The sequence below is a fragment of the Apis laboriosa genome, unplaced genomic scaffold, assembly GCF_014066325.1.
Source record: "Apis laboriosa isolate Shangri-la unplaced genomic scaffold, ASM1406632v1 scaffold16_cov148, whole genome shotgun sequence".
In the NCBI taxonomy this organism is placed as follows: domain Eukaryota; kingdom Metazoa; phylum Arthropoda; class Insecta; order Hymenoptera; family Apidae; genus Apis; species Apis laboriosa.
In genome coordinates this window covers 2695737-2710532 of record NW_025222129.1, presented here as the reverse complement: position 1 = coordinate 2710532, position 14796 = coordinate 2695737, and the positions used below count along the sequence as shown (strand labels likewise).

At 41.6% G+C, this 14796-nt stretch overlaps 1 protein-coding gene across 2 annotated transcripts in view; it reads right to left on the bottom strand.

Annotated features, from left to right (window-relative positions):
* The window catches only part of LOC122711268 (coiled-coil domain-containing protein 137), a 62229-nt gene that overhangs the window by 24955 nt on the left and 22478 nt on the right, over positions 1–14796 (bottom strand). For both annotated transcript variants that reach the window (XM_043929862.1, XM_043929861.1), the window contains one exon: positions 7778–7974. The gene's annotated coding sequence lies outside the window, so the exon portion shown is untranslated. The remainder of the gene's footprint in view (positions 1–7777; positions 7975–14796) is intronic.

Below are 14796 nucleotides of genomic sequence, written 5' to 3'. Positions count from 1 at the left end.
GAGAAAGGGAGAGAAAGAAAGGAGAGGAGAGAGGGAGAAAGAGGAGAAAAAGAGAAAGAGAGGGAAGAGAGAAAGAAAAAGAAAAAAAGAGGGAGGAAAGAAAGAAAGAGGGAGAGAAAGAGAGGGAGAGAGACGGAGAGAGAGAGAGAGAGAGAGAGAGGGAGAGAGAGAAGAGAGGGAGAAAGAGGAGAAAAAGAGAGAAAGAGAGAGGGAGAGAGAGAGGGAGAGAGACGAAGAGAGAGGGAGAGAGAGAGGGAGAGAGACGAAGAGAGAGGAAAAAGCGTTCAAATTACCAAGCAACGCGATAATCACAATTCCAATTCTCGTTTATTTATTTTCGATCGAGAAACTAGTTTTCGATTTTTCGTAACCGCGCGACATTTTCACTTTCCAGCGATCGAAGCGAGCGACTGGCCGGCTTGGAACGCGATCAGGCACGAGGAGATCGACCACGACACGCTCACCTCCTCCGGTCCCCCGCGCGATCATTTAAAATCAACCGTCGAACCCGGGGAAGAGGGGGAGGGAGTGATCGACGGAGGAGGTGCACGCGCGCGTAAATAACTCGGTTTTCCTTGATAAAAACCGCAGCGCATCGCAAAACCGCCGCGGGAAACGTGAGAACAGGAGACGAGACGATTCCGAGGGAGGGAATTTATTATTCGACGCGTTCAGAATTCCCCGCGTGACTACGAGAAATTGACAAAAACGAAGACGCGAACGGAACACGTTCGAACGGAATGGAAAACCTGGCCTCGGTTGCCGCCCTGCCTTTTACGGAACGCCATATATATATATAAGAATCGAGTTTATTATCATTATTATTATTATCCTTTTCTTCCATTCTGACCGCGTGCCTCTCCTGCGATCCAGTAATGTAAATAATCCCACGACTCTTACTCGTCAAAGTATCGATGGTTTCTCGAGGAACGTTTCCTCGTTTAAAATCTTTCATCGTTCGTTCTCTCCCTAACGTTTTTTGGCGATCTTGGGAGTGGAACTTTGGGAATGAAAGGGATCGAGAGAGAAATCTTCATCGAGTATACAAAGCGAGTTTATCGATCTTTAAAAATAACGCGCTCGAGAATACTCGTCCGATAAAAATTACTTGAAATTACTTCGTCAAGAGAGGAATGAACAGAGTTTCGATTCCTCTCGCGTCGAAGTTCGTCGCCTCGTAAAAGAGACGCGTTTTAAGAATTTTTTTCGACAGTTACTACTATCCCTTTCTCCATTCCATCTTCCGCGCGTTCAAAGTTGGTTCATCTCGCGAAGCAGGCTTAGCTCCTTTCCTCCCCCTCCTCTCCAAAGTTCGCAATCACGACGCATAATAATCTTTCCTCGCGATCGACTCATCCTCGCTTCACCTTCACTCGCTCCAAAGTACTCCAAAGAATATTTCGATTCACGGATGGCGAGTATTGAAACGTTTTGCATGGAGAAGAATGCGCCGAGTTTTCCCCATTCACCTTTCGCGCGTTCAAAGTTCTCGTCTCGAAAACAAGGGAGGCAAAAGGAAGAAAGGAAGGAAGGAAGGAATCATCGAAGGAGAAACGATGCGAGAAAAAGAAGGATTTTTCTTCTTTTTTTCACGACGAGATTCTGATTCAAAGGGGCTTGTGAAGGAGAGGGGAGGAGAGAGCCGCGTACTAATCCCTTAAGAGTGTCGCGAGCAATGAAGGAGTGGGAAAGAGAGAGAGAGAGAGAAAAAAAAGGCGCGATACAATCCCATCGGGACACGGGATCTCATTGAAATGGAAGCGAGGAAGCGAGGGAAGGAAAAACAGCATCTGGGTTAAATTCCAGGAGGATCTTTCGGCTCGAGTCACAGCCACGGCTGATAGAATTCCCCCTTGTGCGCCGCGAAACAACAAAAGCCGAAGGGGTGGCGACGACGTCCACCGCCACCGCCAACGAGGTCTCTTTTCCCAAAGAAGGAGGAAGGGGGTGGTGACTTTGGCCCGCCCGCGGGAAATAACCGGATCGAGGTGCAAATTTGCGGATCACGGAACCGAAACGGAAGAATCGGATGCTTCCAACACCGACTCGATGCTTATCAATCCCGATTTTCAAGCCAAACCTCTTCTTTCCTTCCACCGTATTTCATTTTACTCCTAATTTTTCTCCCCTTCTCTCTCTTGAAATTCACTCTCTCTCGACAAATTCTAGTCGACACGAATTCCTAGAATTTCTTTTCTTATTCTCATATTATCGTTCTGCCCGTAATCGATTAATTTTATTTAAAGCGTTCAATCTCGGACCAGCGAATCATTCTTCGAGACGAAATACTTTTTCGAAATACGGATATTTTCGATACACGTTTAATCTTCGATAAAAGTTCCGCAAAAAGAGGTTACAAGAAAATCCCTTATCCCTTACCCCAAATTTGCTTCCCTCGCCTCGAATATCGTTCGAAACAGGTTGAATCCCAGCTCGTTACGATCGAAAGGGATAGTTGAACCATAATCCATAACCGATCCATCCATTTTTCGTAAAAGAAGATATCCCCCCCCCCTTCTTCCTCTTCCCGCGTAAAGAATCGAAAAGTCGAAAAAAGTTGTCCTTGTCCCTATTCTCTATCTCCAGCGTAAAAAAAGAAAAGAGAGAGAAAAAAAAAGAAAAATTCCACCAGAATTGTGGAATCGGACGGAGCGTTCGATTCTCGGTCGTTGCGGAGGAGGAAGGAGAAGCGATTACACGGTACGTGACCGCGTAACAAATAGGCCGGGAATACGCAAATCTCTCGGCTCTGCATCCTTGAATCCCCGAGAAAAGTCAAACTTGGCGGATAGCTGATGGTCATAAAGCGTGACTCGATCGAAAAGGCGCTACGGGAGGGGAGGTGGGGGGAGAGAGGAATGTAATGGCCGACCAACGAGCACACGAAGGAACGAACGAACGAACGAACGAAAGATTCTCGCTCGGTTGAATTAAATTAATTGATGAAGCTCTGGAAAAATTCTTTCCCGCGAAATAAGTAAATAAAGGAAATTTTGAGAAAGATCGAAACAACAGTCTTTCCCCATCCTCCTCCCCTGCTTTCTTCCCGAGACGGATGCGAAAATCTGGAGGAGAAACGACGATTTATTTCGAAGGTTTATTACGAGGTAAGTTGCAACTCGATATGATCATTCGAATTATCCCCTCATGCGTGACTCTCCCGCGTTCCATGCCGATCTACTATATTCATTATCTTGGAACTTTAATATATTCGTGTTCCACATGCATAACAGTACGAGGCATAATTCTGGTCGAGGCATCGTGGAATATAGTTTCGTATCGAGCAATTTCAAAAATTATTTATTCTACTCGAAGCCAATGAAACGATAATTATCGAATATTTTTGACGTTTAGAAAAATAAAGTCTCCTTCGAGATATATATATTTCTTCATCTTGGTTGACGTCGAACGACCCTCAACTATCATTCAATATACATGAAAATATATATCTATCAGATAAGAAATACACGGATAAACAACACGAAAAAAAATATATATATCATTCCAATTAAAAAAAAGAAAAAAAGAGAGAGAGAAAATAAAAACAAGTTGACCTTTTCATCTATTTCCATCCGTGAAAAATGTGTTCACTTTTCTCTCTTTTTTCCTTTCTTCTTGTACGTTAATACAAAGCTACGAGAAACTACGTACGTAAGGAGAGAGAGAGAGAGAGAGAGAGAGAGAGAGGAAAAAAAGAGCGAGGAAGCGTGCGGCGGCGCGCGAAGATGATGGAAGGCGCAGCTGTGGCGATGATAAGCGCATTGGTGAAAACAAGGAGCGCCATTGAGGCAAGCGGTCGGTCGTCGCCGAGTGACAAGGCTCGAAGGTTGGATGCATTCTGCGTGGAAAATTATGCGTTCTTATGCACAGGCACGTGCATCGTGGATTATGCAAGGCGGGTATATAGCGAGCCTCGTGCCGATCGCGGTTTAAAATGCCAGCCGCGAGCCGGCCTTACCTTCGTCGCTCCTCATCACGATCGAAATAAAGAGAAGCACACTTCCATCCATTAAATTTTCATGGAGTAATCCGGAAATCCGCTTCGTTTCCGCTTTTCCCTTCTTTTCTCTCCTTTTCGCTCCAGACGAAATCCAATTGCGCGCGTTCACATACGAGAGTGAGTGTAAGGAGGATCGATCTTTCTCCAAAATTTAGATCCATCCGATTCTTACGTTTAAACAATTGTTGGACGCTCGAGCCATTGCTCGATTTCCACGCCGACATTTAATAATCTAAGACTCCGTAATTGGGGCAAAGTCCATCCGCGTTTTCCTCTCCTTTCGATATTCGATACAACGTCGTTAGTTAATTTCTAAAAATTGTGCGAAAGAGGAGGAAATTCGGAGGAGTTTACGAATTTATTCTGGGAAATTTGAATTTTTCTTGCGAGAAAAAAGACATAATTTGCGATGAACACTTCGGATTACAGAGAACTCTGTAATCTTGAACGAACTTGGAACAGGATACAGCGAAGTTGTGTAACAGCGAACGAAGCGTTCCTTCAAAAGACGATACGATACGATCGAATATAACGTATCGAAGTCGATTGAATTCGACAAAGCTTGAAAAGAAAAAAAAAATATAACGCGTCCATTTTTACCAACGGTTTAATTCATATAATTTAACGACTGTGCTCGAAGGAGTCTATTCGACGACCTCGAAAGATATATTCGGACGTATCGTTATTATTATTTTAATGCCGCGTTAATTAAAGCTATTCTCCAAGTTTTAACGCGAATACGTTTGCGTAAACAATTGGTAAACAGGTTGGTAATGACGCGGAATTGGACAACCTTGAATGCAAATAAAACGAGTAGCGCGTTACGTGACGTGTGGGGGAAAAATTGAAGAGAAGGGAGATCCAATCCCTGGCGTTTTTCACGACTTCTTTATCGGGACGAAAAACTCGAGCTGAAAATTTTCCCGTTTAAAATTTCGTTGAAAATTGAGAATGAATTTCGAGGACCCGCGTACACGTGTATAAAATGATTTCGTATTCACGCTTTTATTTTATCCACGAACGATTTAAACGTTTCATGACGAATCACACTTGAGGAGGGAGAGAAGGGGTTAAAGTTTATGAAACCCGATAAAGCCTGATAAAAGAAAAAAAAAAAATGATTTTTCGCGCGTGTTTGACGCGTCTAATGAAAGTTTCACGCGCGAGAACCATCCCAGTCCATTAACGGGCCATGCGTCGCATGTAAATTGCAAACGCTCATAACCAACGAATCTGCATAAATTTCTCCCCTCCCTCTCTCTCTCTCTCTTACCCTCTTGGCCATCTGAAACGCGCACCCCCTCTCCGTCCACTTTCGAAGCAAGAGCATAGTTTCGTCGCCTTCCCCGGCTCGAGACGGAATAAACCGATAGCAAGCATAACTCTTCTGGTCGAGGGAGTATTCAATTTCGACGGAAGGAAGTGCGCTCATTAGAAGCTCGAGTCGGTGGAGGGAAGGGAAAGAGAGAGGGGGAGGGAGAGGGGAGGAAAGGAAAAGAGAAGAAAAGAAACGAGACGAGGAAGGAAACGAGGAAGGAACGGTGAAAACCGTGGTGAGACGTGCAAACACGCTTGGTTGGAACGTGAGAGAACGAGCAAAGAAACGTCGACAGGAACAGGAATGCGAAAAAAATATTGGAATGGATGGAAAAGCCGCGCGCTTAAGAAACTGCAAGACAAACCTCGCGAGAACCTTGTTTTCGCGAGTGAATGAAGAAAATAGAAAGGAAAAGAAATCCACTTTTTCGTCGAATCGCGCGAGTAAAATATATATTTTAAAAAATAAAATATATATTTTATTTAAAATTTATTTAAAATAAATTGTCTGATAACGAAGATACGAAGAAAATTTTCCACCGTCCGCAATATATTCCAAACACCGCGTCATCGGTGATGAGCGCAATGAGCGGAATATATACATCGTCGATACACGGTGTAATGACGAAGCGGCGATGATTAGAATATATTGTCGGCGCGTTCCAAATATCCATTCAGGTTTCGTAGAGGTACGCCGAGAATTTTAAACGATGGAAAATTGTATAAAATCGATAATGAAATTGTACGAAACGAAGGTAAATTATCGAGACGAATGGTGGATTTAAAGGATCGAACATCCTGCTCTAATGGAATTACGCGAATGGAATTCCTTTTAAACGGGTTCCTTGATCTCCACGCACGACACGAGAGCATCTCTCGAGAACATCCTCCGAGCAAATCGACGGGGAATGTCCAGCTGATCGATGAATCGGGTACACACGGATACGCGTGTAAAGTTGTCGAAACGACAATAGGGATCTGGTTAAATGATTAAATCGCGGTGAACAAAATCGTGTTGATTAATGAATTTACGGACTCGTTCGTCCATTGTGCGTAAAGTTATTCGTTATTCGGGCCCATAAATAATTATAAATCGTTATCTTGATCTATATATCTCGAAGTGTTTTGTTCGAAGTCTAAAATACATCAATTTGTCCCGTGGAAAAATTTCTAAATCGCGCCACGAGTTAAGTTTTTCTCGTTCCTTGTCGTTTTTCTCGTTCCTTGTCGTTTCTATCGGTTCAAAAAGTCGAACAAAATTTCCAGTTTTTCGTGCGATACCTCGTGTTTTCTCTCGAGGTTGTAAATAAAATCAGAGATCGAAACCTTCCACCAAGAAGATTGTTCCAATCTTAAAAAAAAGTTGAACAAAATTTCCAAAAAATGTTTCGATGAATCCCCCGAAACGCGTAAGATAATACGTTCGATTATAGAAAAATTTCTTATCCACGAGTTAATTTTTCCCCCATTCCAAACATTAAAAAGTGACTTGAATAAAATTTCAGAGAAATCCAGTTTTAATTTATCGCGCCATTTAACCAGTTTTTGCCACGACGCAATATTTCCTCGTTCTGAACCGGACGACGTTGTCCCAATTCTATTTCATACACGAAATACGATCCCCGAACCGAGCGCGAGAAATCATCGAGTGCATCGATCGACTCGGCTCGACTCGATTCGTGATAATTCGCTCGTGATAATCACTCTTAGATCATTCCAACTCTCGATCGGGGACAGAGACCCTTCCCCTCCCCCTCCCCCGAGAAAGTCTATCGTTCCCCCTTATTGCGGTTTCCAGATGAAATTATATCTACGAACGGTCTCGATGCGACAGAATCCCGAGCGAAGAAAGTGGTTCGCTCGTCCGCAACCGGTATTGCTTCTCGAGCGAAATAAAACGAAATCGAAAGTGTCGCGCCAAGCGTCGGTCGTCCGCCTCTCCTTTCCGCTAATTTCTTTCGCGGAACGATTGTGCGAAGAAAGAAAAAGCGGAGGAGGGAAAAAAGAAACCTGTTCTCGATCGAAAACGCGTGGCTCTCTCGAAAAAAAAAAGCGTTTCGCGAATGCAGTTTCGATCGATGATAAAGCGACACGAGCTACGATTTCATCGTCGATCATCCTCGATCGAGCACATCGAATTATACGATTCAATTTTGTTTCGATCCAACTAAATCGATTCGATTCCAGGTTTGCTTTCCATCTCGAAGCGATTTCGATTCGGAGATCCGATTTCCGGCGTCTGATCTCTTTGATCAGACGCCAATTTATTACTCGTAATTGATCTGTCCGCGAAGAAACATTTGCCCTGGGAACGGGGCAAGGATGATTATGCTCGTTTCTTCCCTCCCGCGGAGAGGCAAAAAAAAAAAAAGAAAAGAGAAAAGCGCATGCGGTTAATCGATAAATAAATAAAGGATAAGATAGGTTGGTAAAAAGAGAAAGAAAGGAAAATCGACTTACCCTTGATGGGTCGAGGATTACTCCAAGCAGGCCTGCATACCTTCTCCATGATTACTTTCGCGATGTCGGTTACATGACGTTAATAACACGTTAATGCGGCTCTCACTTCAACAACTCGGTTAATTCTCCACACTCTGTTAGTAGCAGGGGATCATCGCCACTTTGCAATTACTCTTTCTCTCCCCCTTCGTTTCCATCTGAAAAAAAATTCCAACAGCCTCCTGTGAGCAACGTTTCAACTCGAAACAAGTTATTCCTCCTCGCTCGTGGTTCGCGTTTATTCCATCCCCTCCCATTACTTTGAAATTTCCAATTGAATTATTACGAATTGTATTATTACGATCGATATCGTATCTCTAATTTTATTCCACGCCAGGGTATCGAAAAATTTAATTTTTGCGACGGGGAAGCAAGATTGTTCGAACGTTAAAGTTAATTTTAAATGGGATTCCTTCGCGAATACGGTCACAAGTATTCTATCTCACAATGATGCGCCGTTACTTTCGAAATTAATTCGATTATATATCGTTATTATAATCGATGTCGTAATACCTTTTCTTAGTTTTATTTTATTCGACACCATCGTATCGAAGAAAATTGAATTTTTGCTCGATTCGACAAAGGAGAAACGTTTATTTTATAATTAATTTTAAAAAGGATTTCTTCGCTCGCAATCATAAGTATTTCACATTGCATCGATGCGCGGTTCCTTCACTTTGAAATTTCGAATTAATTCGGTCATTATTACAATCGATGTTATATTTTTCATTCTTTTATTTCACTTTATTCGACAAAGGTATCGAAGAAAATTGAATTTTTTTACAAAGGAGTTATTACCGAAATGTTGAATTAATATTAAAAAAGGATTATTACTTTGATATTCCAAATTAATTCTCGATTCGGGCATATTATATCACACTTTTTTTTTTTATTCGCGGCGAAAGAAAGAGATTATCGAATGTTAATTGTAGAAACGATTCCTTCGTAAAGAAAAAGCATTGTTTGCTTGTCCGATTAATAGCGCGATTAATTTTGATCGGTTCAAAATTTCAACGGAGTCTCGCCTAAAAGAGTGACAGTTGCGGGAAATCGATGAAATATGCAGAGACAAACGCTGGTCGCTGGATTAATCGTGCGATGGTCGGCGGTGAAAAATAGGGCGAGCAACGGTGGCGAATTAAAACAGAGGCGCGAGGGTGAAACTTGGACGATAACGCGAAATCGATCGAGTTTACGGGAGGGAATATGAATGAACAAAAGTGAAAAATCGGCGTCTCTCTCTCTCTCTTTCTCTCTCCATCGCTGCCAATGTTTGTTTTTTTTTTTTTACGGACACGAAACGATTACCATCGATCAAAACTGTGAGTTCTTTCGAATAAATGCGACCGATAAAACGATCCTTTTCGCCAATCTCCATGGTACTCGCCATTTTCCATCCAACCAGCAAGCAAACGTACGTAAAAACGATCGGATAATGATCGTGAATAACACACTTTTTAACATGTACGATTAAAAATTCTTCGTTTCGTTTTGTTCCAAGATAAAGGAATGTATTTATATATACATATATACATACATACAAATATATATATATACGTTTGAAAAAACAATTACACGGTTCGTTTCCTATATTAATCGAGCGATTTTCATTTAGTTGGCATGCAAAAAACGATCTCGACAAAAACGAATCTAAAAAAGCAGTTTCTAAACCGACGCAGGGAGAGAGAAGCATTATTTTGTTACAGAGGAATTAAATTGATCGCAGAAACGCAACGGAAAAATTTAAATATAAATTTCCTTTGAAATTTGCGAAGGGAGGAGTAACAAAAAAAAAAAAAAAAAAAAAAAANAAAAAAAAAAAAGTGGAAAAAAAAGTGAATTCAATTAGCGTGGAACGAATTCGAGACGGAGAGAGAAAAAAAGATGATCCGCGCGCTCAAACAATCGGGAAATAACGTCGATGGATGAACAGGTGTAAAAGATAAGTAGGCAACAACGAAACGGAAACGAGGCTGCTCGAAACGCGTTTATTGCCCGCCATGCAATGGAACGCATTACGAGCCGCGTATTTTTCCTCGGGATATCGCGCGAAACAAGATTATCCGTGTCCTTTGTCGCTAACTACCTCGAAACATCGGTGAATACGAACTATTCGCGGAACGAGTGATAACGAGTGATTACGCTTACCCTATATTACCTCATAAATATTCCGTATTAGTATCATTTAGACGTTCCTCCGCCGTTTATCCTCGTCTATTTCAAAGATTATATGGCTTTTAGCGAAATTTGCATCAATGAATCTGGTCGGAAATAGCCTCGTCTTTTTTTTTTTTTTTGCGAAAGAAACTCGAAGCAGGTTTAGAAATGGAAACACAAAAGCGATCTCTAATTTCTCCTCCGTTTTCCCTCGTCCAGGAGCCCATATTTCTCGAAATTGTCCGTGTCGCGTAGAACAATTTAACTGGACACGAAGCAAGAGAAAAAGATAAAGCGCGTGTACGTTTCTCGTAACATTATTCGTTGATGCGCCCCTGTTACTTTGTTACAGCCGTTTTATTACATAATTCGAATTTACATTCGTAGTACACCGATCTGATATATCAATTAATATATTAACGCTCGAGGTGAGTGAAAATTAAGAAAAGTAAACGCGAGCCAGTCTTTCTCTCGTTCAAAATTTCATTTCCTTGTATATTCCTCGTCTATCTGGAAATATTTCTTTTGCTTTGGAAACACTATCAAGACAAACAATTACATCCGTGCGTGCTTCTTCATTTCCACCATCGATTCTGTTCAGCTCGTAATTTTTTAATTTCAAAAAATTACGTCCCCTCAACACGAAGCGGTGATTTCTGTGTCATCAGAGGGAGAACGAATCGAAACGGTGGATTTATGCAAGCGGGATAAAAACAAGAGCGGAGGGGTAAGGACGGTATAATCGATGGAACGATAAATGGAAACATAGTTTGAAATAATTTATACATCGGCGCGACGCGATCGGCCAGATTATATCGGCCCTGATATCTCCTCCCCCTTTTCATGCGAGCGAATATTAATCACGAATGAAAACATTTGCCTGTAAATTTGCCGCGTTACTTGTGCCCTATTAATTTCTGATTAATCGGACACCGGCCATAGAGACGACGCCGCTCTCTACCCACCTCGTTGTCATCGCTTCCGCCCCGATTTTATCGGGGCCATAGCCGCCCAAAAAACCACCACCACTATCGCACCACCTTGTTCCAAACCAGCCAAATTGCTATTCCTCGTAGACGTCGGTTGATCGACAAAAATTAAAAAAGGTATTGAGAATACGTTTTTAGAAGAGTAATGATTTTTAACAAAAATTTAAATGTTAGATGTGCTAGAGAGGCTGATCGAAATGAGCTCGAACCAGCCAAATTGCTATTCCTCATAGACGCGAAAGTCGGTTGATCGACAAAAATTAAAAAAGGTATTGAGAATACGTTTTTAGAAGAGTAATGATTTTTAACATCTTAAATGTTAGATGTGCTAGAGAGGCTGATCGAAATGAGCTCGTCTAATCTCCCTCTGTCGCGGGAAAATGAATCGAGGATTGAGATATTTGTCGAAAAACAAGCGAAAATAGGAAAAATAGAACGATAGTTTCCACGCTTTTCAATCTCTTGGTAGTCACCTGTTGGAGGATTATTATTATTATTAGGAAAGATCCGTAACATCATCGAGATAATTCTATTTAATTATTCAACGGAACGGAATAATTTATTCGTTGGATTAATAGCTGTTGTTCCGGCACGCGATGTTACGCGAATCGTTAATCGAGCAACAACACTCGGTTTCCTCGGCTCCTCCTCGAACGCTAAGATTCTTTTGTACTTTCCTCGTGGAAAGTTTCTAGTAGTTGTTTCCACCAGCATCCAGGCGAGACGATCGAAGGGAAAGAAAAATCCCCGAGGCGTTGCGCTTTGGGGACTCGCGAAACGCCAATTGTCTCGTTAAACGCGCGACTAGGGATAAAGAAAGCATAACGAAGCTACCAAGTCGGGCAACGAACACAACACGACACGAGAGAGGAAAGTTATGGCTACGAGTCGAAATCGCGTAAAATCCTTGCCGTGGAACGACCGTCATGGAATAATTGCGTTGACGAGGATGTACCAGTCTTGTCTTGGAGGAGAACGTAAAATTTTAACGATCCTCGCGTGAAACTTATTTAAAAAGGAGCTATTGGTGTACATTTTTTTCCAGATTGGTCTCGCTTTTTCTTTTTTTTTTTTTTTTTTTTTTTTTTACTTTGTCATTACGTTAATTATCTCTGCGTTTACACTTATTTAATAATTGAACGCGCTGTAATCGTGTGCAATATAAAACGAAATATAAATAATTCAATCGTGCTAATGGCAGACGAGTTCGATCGCGCGGTTTAAAATAAATTGGAACCAATGTTAAATCGAGTTGATGGAGTTATGACTATTTCTAAATCTATCGTTTCGAATAGTAGAGGGTAAATGAGAGAAATCCGGTGATTGACGTGTCGCAGGAAGAATTCGTAACACCCACGTATCTATCAACGTACATAAGTCCTTCTAAGAATTTAATTCCGGCTCATCGTGGTCAATGACACGATAATCGTTTAGAATCAAAAAGAGAGACGTCTTTGGTCAAATTGCACGACACGAAGACAATTCTATTTTACGTTTCGTGAAAAGTATTTTAAAATACTTAATATTCTTTAGAGAAGAAAAAAAAAATTAATCTCTCTCTTTTCGTTCAACTATGAATCTTTAATCGTTCGTGGAGCTCGTAAATTTTAAGAAGAGGACGAAAGTAAATTCCAACAACTAATTTCATGGTATATATTACTATCTATTTTCAAGTTCGTCATGTTCGAAATGGATATCGATTTTCGCGAAATTTTATGGTCAATAGCATTCTTACGTCGCGAGAAATTCGTAATAGTCGCTCGTTGTCAACGCGAGTTCACGACACCGATTCTACTTGTCCCCGCAAGATTCCTTTCTACTGCGCGAAATTGAATTTTACGTTCGTTACATATATATTACCATCAGAGAAATACCTATTAAAATGCAATGGAAATTCGTTTCAAACGTTGTTTGCTTAATTGCCGAGTTTTCTTCTTTTTCCGCTTCCTGCAATATGCCTTTCCGAATTACCAAAATGTTATTCCTTCTTCCATATATTATTTCTTCTATTTCATCATTGCGCTTTTTTAACTCTTTTTCCTATTTTTTGGAATTCTTTTCATTGCTGAAATTTCCTCATTCCTACAATTCTACCCGTTTTTCACGTGGTAGAATTACTGTTGAACAGAATTGCGAAAGAATAAATTCCAACTTTGGAAACATCCAAGAATAGTATACATATAAAGAGTTCTGAAGAAAGTAACCAGTGACCTGACCATAAGAAAAGTGAAGACCGTTCAAGATAAATTTACTTAACAAAGGGACTACCTATTTCTCTCTCTCTCTCTCTCTCTCTCTCTCTCTCTCTCTCTCTCTCTCTCTCAATAACAAAGAGATACAGATTTTCGAACGTTTTGGCGAAAACGAAGAAAAATCGAAGAAGAAAATTGAATTCTAATCGATCTTAAAAAATACGTACACCCATCCTTTCATTAGTCCTCGAGGACAGGTAATTGACTCGGAATAGCACTAAACTACCTGCTACTGTTCCTCGCCAACTTTTCACTCGAGTTAACTATACTTTAATGGGTATATTTAAGCAAAAATAGTATGTTCCTTCGCCATTTCAGATTCTAACTCGCGCACTACGATGGGATACAAAGTACAGCCTATTATATTGCAAATTTTGCAGGGGCACGTTTTACTTTCGTGGCCATGTATGGGGACAAGTTGCAACAAGAGCCTTCGATCAGCCTTAAAGTCGTCGATTTACGATCACCATTTGGAACGATGGTCAGGCGCATGTTTCACGACGCCCCGTCGTGCTTTCTACCTTGCTTCGCTCGGCGCGCGAGTTAAAAGCGCTCGGCGCGATTAGTCATCCTCTGCGACACGAGACATTAGTAAAACGCGATTGTTCCCAAGACCGTGCGTGCATCGTTCTACGGAGTTGCAAAATAACTATTATATAGACGAATCATCGATCAAAAAATAAATTATGAAAACGAGCCTTCCTCGTCTTCGTTTCAACGCGTCGATCGAAGAAGACCATCGAGATCCTGTTCCGCGAGAAAGGATGGCATTTGACTTTCATTAATGTGAAAAAAGGGGATTGAGGGCCGATAAAAAGGCCCCGAATATCGATGACTTTCAAATTCCACCAGCGGTAATAATGGTTGGCCGGGTGGCGTTTCGGAGGAGGCGCGTGGCGTTTATTTGCGTCGGGAGTCGGCCGATCGTTTTCGCAAAAGAGGCAAGAAAGTTTACTCGATGTCAACACGAGAGAACCTTCTTCCTCCGCGAGAGGAGAACGGAGGCGAGAGGCAAAAGAGTGAATTCTGAAAAATTGAACCGCTCCGCCAATTTCGATAAAAGATCTCTTTGTCCGCTCCATTGACTCCGTTCCCTCGAGAGATTAATTGGCGGTAGAAGAAGAAGGAATCTTGTTTGAAGAAGAAGATTCGAGGATTGGATTGGCTCCGTCTCTTTCTCGACCGAGTTCGCCATCTCTCGTCCGTTTCGTCGATTACCGCGAGAATGATCGAGAAGGACGTTTATTAATATATCTCGACAAAGAAGACGTTATCTCGAAGCGAGAGAAGAAGAAGAGAAAGATCCGCGTTATCAATCCGCGCGTTCGATGGAAAAATCGCGACGTGCCGCGATAATACTTAATTCCACGTTAAATATTTACGCGATATATACGTGGCAAGAGAAGAAACGCAACGTTTAAAAACCGCAGAAGCGGAATCGTCCAACTCGCGGTTCCAACGCGACCAAACATCACCGATCTCGTGACTCAAACCCGACTATTTTCACCGATGCCATCCGAGAAGTGCGGCCGATTATTCGTAACTGGGTGGGTGTTTGAAAATGCATCCGAGTGGCAAACCG